The following is a 6,631-nucleotide window of genomic DNA, read 5'->3' on the forward strand; positions in this document are numbered from 1 at the left end:
CAAATCAGCCTAGTCTGAGCGGGCCATACACATTTATGTCAGTTTATTAGCCATCCATCTAAGAAAAGAAACCTGAACAGCAATGAAAGTGGTTAGTGAGGGTGTCCAAGAAATAAATCACCTTCATATGAGTAAGCACAGGGCTGTCAGATGTGTAGCCACCCCTGAACCAGGAAGGGTTAATAATCACTGGAAAAGGCTTACCAACAAACTGTGACCCAGAGGTGAGAAGGCAGGTCAGCCAATGATGGGTAAGACCTCCAGGGGGAGGCAACCTAAGCCAGGCTGGTCGCCTGGGGGCACAGATGGAGACACGGTATCGATATCTGGAGCAGGAGGGGCCGTTGCCTAGGAGACCTTGCCTGCTCCGAGATAAAAATATATGAGCACAGCAATAACATGATAATATCAAAACAGAGGCCGAGCGAGGGCTCCTTGAGAAATCACTAAGAATTCTTGGCAGTTGCTAATTACTTCATCCAGAACACCTGTGTATGTTTAACAGATGTAAGCTATGTATATATTGAAACACTGGTATAATAAACTCAGAGTGGCCATCAGCCCTCTCTGCATCTATCCTGATGTGTGCATTGGATTGTGACACTGACAAGATGCTTCCAGTAGTTAAGTTAAATAAATTAACCCTGAAAAAATTACTTGACAGGAATTTGTGTATGACATGATCCTGCAATATAAAATACAAAGAATAAAGTACTTAAAATGCAGAGAAAATGTAAAACTTTTAAAAAACCAAATACACACAAAAAAAGAAATTAGATCCTTCCTTTTCTCTCAATATTTGTGAAACAAGACAAGATTTATGAAATAAGAAAAATATGGTATGATTAAATAAAACAAGAGTCTGAAATAAAATAGTGCTCAGAGGCAGAAAAATTAAGAGAAACTGCGTAAGATAAGAAAATTTATGATGATGCTAAGAAGTAGAACTAAAATTTACATTAGAAGCAGTTACGGTCAGTCTGAAAAGTCAAATCAATAATATGGAAAACAAATGTAAAGTACTCTTTCAGTTACAGAAAAAAGGACAAAGAAAAAGAATTAAAATGGTAACTTGGAGGGGCCAGCCTGGTGCCGTAGTGGTTAAATTCACTTGCTGCATCTCAGTGGACTGCAGTACATAAGTTCAGATCCCAGGCATGATCTATACCACTCATCAGCCATGCTGTGGCAGCATCCCACATACAAAGTAGAGGATGATTGGTAACAGGTGTTAGCTCAGGGCCAATCTTCCTCACCAAAAATAATAATAACTTGGAGTTTAGCTAAAAGAGACCTAATACACAATAATTAGCTCCTGAAGAAGAGTCCAGAACAAATGGACCAGAAAAAATAAAGATAGAAGAGAAAGATGTTTTCCTAAGGTGAAGAAAGACGAGCTCAAAAAGTCTCATTGAGTGTTTAATGCTTAATGAAGAGAAAAACACCTAGGTAAATCCATTAAATATATATAAATAATATCTAAATATATATAAATTTTAAATGTTAATATATATACTTTAATGTATAAATAAAGAATTTCATGAGCATTTTGGCAAGAATACCATACAAAGGAAAAAAACTGACTGGCCTTGATATGTCCTTAACAATATTATATATCAGTTATAGCAGAAGATACTTGAATAGAATCTACATAGGATAAAGTAAGAGATGAATTCTCTATTCAGCCAATTTTGTTAAGCAGGTGAGAAAGCAATAGAATGTCATCTCAGTTATGCAAAGTTAAAAAAGAAATGATCACCTACATAATCTTCCTGCAAAAAAACCACAAAACCCAAAAAAACCTCCGGTAAATAGTCCCGCTACTCAAGGGATTAATTAAAATACAGAATCAAATAGGCAAGTTTCAGTTTCAAATGTTTAACGTGACCATTGAAATCAGCGTTGTTGAAATTATTTCTGAAGTAAGATGCAAAATAATGCAAATGTGAAAAATAATTACTGAAAGAAAGCAATCAGTTGACCTTGAGATGTACCTGGCCAACAAATGCAGCCTTGTGGGCAGAATCAGTCTTTGAGGTGTGCCGAAATGTCACCTCCTTTTATGAAAGAATCACTTTGCAGGAATGTTATATTGGATGTTGTAGGGAAAGAGGCTGTAATCCTAACAAAGAAGTGCTAATGTCCTATTTGTCCATAGGAAATGGGATAAAGTGGATAGCTAACAGTTTTTTAGTTCATATTTGTGTCATATTCTCTAATAAGCACTTTAAAAGTTTTTGCTTGCTTAAATCTTACATTCTTGAAAGGTAGGTATCAGCCGGTCTTTTGTGTAGATGTGGACAATAAGAATCACACTGTTTAAGTAATGTGCCCAAGGACATACAGACAATAAATGATAGAGCTGAGATTTTAATACAAGTAGTGTCATGCCAAACCCTGTCCACATTACATTACTTCCCATCAGTGTCCATTTAAATAGCTTCACCAATCATTTGAATTGAATCTTTTTATCTTCATCTTATCCTAGACTAAGCTCTGCAGTTGGACACTGAGGGGGCTCCCTTCTTTTCAACATACAATGTGTAATGTATAAATTATTCAAAGGGTACACCTGTTTCACCAGTTTTAAAATCCATGGTGATTCTCTCAATCATCACAGAGAACCATATACCATATATATCACCTTGTAAAACAGAAAAAAAAAATCCATGATAAGCAATTGTTAAGTCATATTTGTGGTATTGCATGGCAAATGAATTACAAAGCAAAGTTTCTAATTAAAATTGCATACAGTCCAAATTGTATCTCAGCAGTGCCTAACTTAAATGCTTTTACTTCTTTCTAATTTTTTAATTTATATGACAAAGTACCTGAAAAGAATTTAAATGTCAGATTTACAATGCACAATTGAGTTCCGTAAAACAAAGAAGCTATATAGCACAGTAATGTTTACTGCATTTCCATTAGAAGTCTACATTCTAATTATTAAGTACTCACAAATCTGTATTTCATGCAAAATAAAACATCTTTATAATCGTAGTATATTATAATTATGCTACCTTAAATTTATCGGGGCTTTAAGTTTTATTAGAATCATTAAAATGGAATTAGAAACAATTTAGCTCCAAATTTACTGACATACTGTTAAAAAAAAAAGTCAAATTTCATAGGCCAAATTAGCTCTATGTGTGCATTTAATCGTTAAGTGCATGTTGTTCAGATTGGTGCCTTGTGGATCTGGACTTAGGATGAATACTTCTACGCCAAGAAGTTGAAGATACCCTCACTTAGTCTGATATAAACCACTCTGGTCCCAAGCTAAGGTAACATTCACAAATCCAGGAACAGTTTAGACAGAGCTAAGATTCAGATATTGATATTTAAGAGTTTCCCAAGTTCAAAAGATTTATAAATAACAATCATGTGTAGTCATGGATTCAAACACAAGCAAACATACATTCCATCTTGCAAACATAGGTCGTAGAATAGGTTGGTGCGAATTTTTATTGGCCTTTGCAACTTCATAAAAAGATGGACAAATTTTGACTATATCCTTTTTTTCACATTTTATTATGAATTTTATCCAAAATACAGAAAAGTGGAAAGAATTATTCAGTGAATACCCATAAGCCCATCACCTAGATTCTACAATAAATATTTTGCTATAATTATTTATCAAATATCTAACCATCATCTTAGTCATCCATCAGTCTATCAAATAATTTTTATTTCAGATGTGCATTGTAATATATTTTGAATTCTGTGTAGATTACATCTTGTTCACCACCCAAAAACTAATTATAGTCCATCACCACACATGTGAGCCTAATCACACCTTTTGCCCTCCCCCTCCCCCTTTCCCCTATGGTAACTACCAATCCAATCTCTGTTGTTATGAGTTTGTTTTTCGTTGTTTTTATCTTCTGCTTATGAGTGACATCATATGGTATTTGACTTTCTCGCTCTGACTTATTTAACTTAGCGTAATACCCTAAAGGTCCATCTTTGTTGTCACAAATGACTGCATTTCATCATTTCTTATGGCTGAGTAGTATTCCACTATGTATATATACCACATCTTCTTTATCCATTTGTCCCTTGATGGGTACCGAGGTTGCTTCCAAGTCTTGGCTATTGTATATAATGCTGCAGTGAACATAGGGGCACATGTATCTTTATTTGTGTTTTCAAGTTCTTGGGATAAATACCCAGCAGTGGGATAGCTGGATCATATGGTAGATCTATTCTTAATTTTCTGAGGATACCCCATACTGCTTTCCATAATGCTGCATCAGTTTACACTCCCACCAGCAGTGTACCAGGGTTCCCTTCTCTCCACATCCTCTCCAACATTTATTGTTTCCTGTCTTCTTGATTATAGCCATTCTGACCAGAGTGAGGTGATATCTCATTGTAGTTTTGATTTGCATTTCCCTGATAGCTAATGATGTTGAGCATCTTTCCATATGCCTGTTGGTCATCTGTATATCTTCTTTGGAGAAATCTCTGTTCAGATCTTTTGCCCATTTTTTAATTGGGTTGTTGGTTTTTTTGTTGTTGAGATGTATGAGTTCTTGTATATTTTGGATATTAACCCCTTGTCTGATATATGGTTTGCAAATATCTTCTCCCAATTGTTAGGTTGTCTTTTCATTTTGTTGATGGTTTCCTTTGCTGTGCAGGAGCTTTTTAGTTTGATGAAGCCCCATTTGTTTATTTTTTCTTTGTTTCCCTTTCCCAGTCAGACATGGTACTTGAAAATATGCCGCTCAGACCAATGTCATAGAGCGTACTGCCTATGTTTTCTTCTGGAAGTCTCATAGTTTCGGGTCTTACTTTCAAGTCTTTAATCCATTTTGAGTTGATTTTTGTGCATAGTGTAAGGGAATGGTCTACTTTCATTCTTTTGCATGTGGCTGTCCAGTTTTCGCAACACCATTTATTGAAGAGACTCTCCTTTCTCCATTGTATGCTCTTGGCTTCCTTGTTGAATATTAACTGTCCATAAATGTGTGGGTTTATTTCTGGGCTCTCGATTCTGCTCCATTGATCTGTGTGTCTGTTTTTGTGCCAGTACCATGCTGTTTTTTGTTACTATGGCTTTTTAGTATATTTTGAAATCAGGGAATGTGATACCTCCAGCTTTGTTCTTTTTTCTCAGGAATCCTTTGACTATTTGGGGTCTTTTGTTGTTCCATATAAATTTTGGGAGTCTTTGTTCTATTACTGTGAAAAATGTTGTTGGAATTTTGATAGGTATTGCATTATATCTATAGATTGCTTTAGGAAGTATGGGTATTTTAACGATGTTAATTCTTCCAATCCAAGAGCATGGAATATCTTTCCATTTCTTTGTGTCTTCTTCAATTTCTTTCAACAATGTTTTACGATTCTTCATGTACAGATCTTTCACCTCTTTGGTCAGGTTTATTCCTAGGTATTTTATTCTTTTTGTTGTAATTGTAAATGGGATTATATTCTTAATTTCTCTTTCTGCTACTTCATTGTTAGTGTATAGGAACGCAACTGATTTTTAATTTTTGCTTGTCTGGGAAGCTCTTTATCTCTCCTTCCATTCTGAATGACACCCTTGCTGGATAGAGTATTCTTGGCTGTAGGCTTTTTTCCTTTTAGCACTTTAAATATGTCATGACATTCTCTTCTCACCTGTAGGGTTTCAGCTAAGAGCTCTGCTGATAGCCTTATCGGCTTTCCTTTGTAAGTCACTTGTGGCCTTTCTCTTGCCACTTTTAGGATTCTCTCTTTATCTTTAATTTTGGACATTTTAATTATAATGTGACTTGGTGTGGGCCTCTTTGGGTTTATCTTGTTTGGAGCTTTCTGTGCTTCCTGTACTTGGATGTCTGTTCCCTTCCTTAGGTTAGGAAATTTTTCTTCTATTATCTCTTCAAATAGATTTTCTGCCCCTTTGTCTCTCTCTTCTCCTTCTGGGACACCTATAATCCGAATGTTAGTGCACTTGATATTGTCCCACAGTTTGCTTAGACCGTTGTCATTCTGTCTAATTCTTTTTTCTATTATCTGTTCAGCTTGGGTGATTTCCTCTAGTCTTTTGGATCTAGCTTTTGGATCTAGCTCACTGATCCATTCTTCTGCATCCTCTACTCTGCTATTGAGTCCCTCTAGTTAATTTTTCATTTCCAGTCTTGTATTCTTCATTTCTGATTGGTTCTTTTTTTATATTTTCCATTTCTTTGTTGATGAGCTCACTGTGTTCATCCAGTCTTCTCCCAATATCTGTGAGCATCCTTATGAGATTTTGATTGAACTCTTTGTCTGATAGGTTGCCTATTTCTGTTTCATTTAGTCCTTTTTCTGGGGTTGTGTCCTGTTCCCTTGTTCGGAATGTATTCCTTTGTCTCCTAATTATCCCTCTTTCTCTGTGCTTATATCTGTGTATTAGGTGAGTGGGCTATGTCTCCTGATCTTGGAGAAGTGGCCTTTTGTAAGAGATGCCATATGAGGCCCAACAGTGTGCTTCCCTCTCATCACCAGTCCAAATGATCCAAGAGTGACCCCTTTGTGGGCTACTTGTGTCCTTCTGCTGTGGGCGGGTTGCTCTTAATGCAGGTCCCCAGTGAGTCTAGTCTTTCCTTCCCTGACTAGCTCTTTGTAAATCCAGTTTGGGGAGCCTTAGCACTGTTGGCTA

Source organism: Equus przewalskii, chromosome 26, assembly GCF_037783145.1.
Source record: "Equus przewalskii isolate Varuska chromosome 26, EquPr2, whole genome shotgun sequence".
Lineage (NCBI taxonomy): Eukaryota > Metazoa > Chordata > Mammalia > Perissodactyla > Equidae > Equus > Equus przewalskii.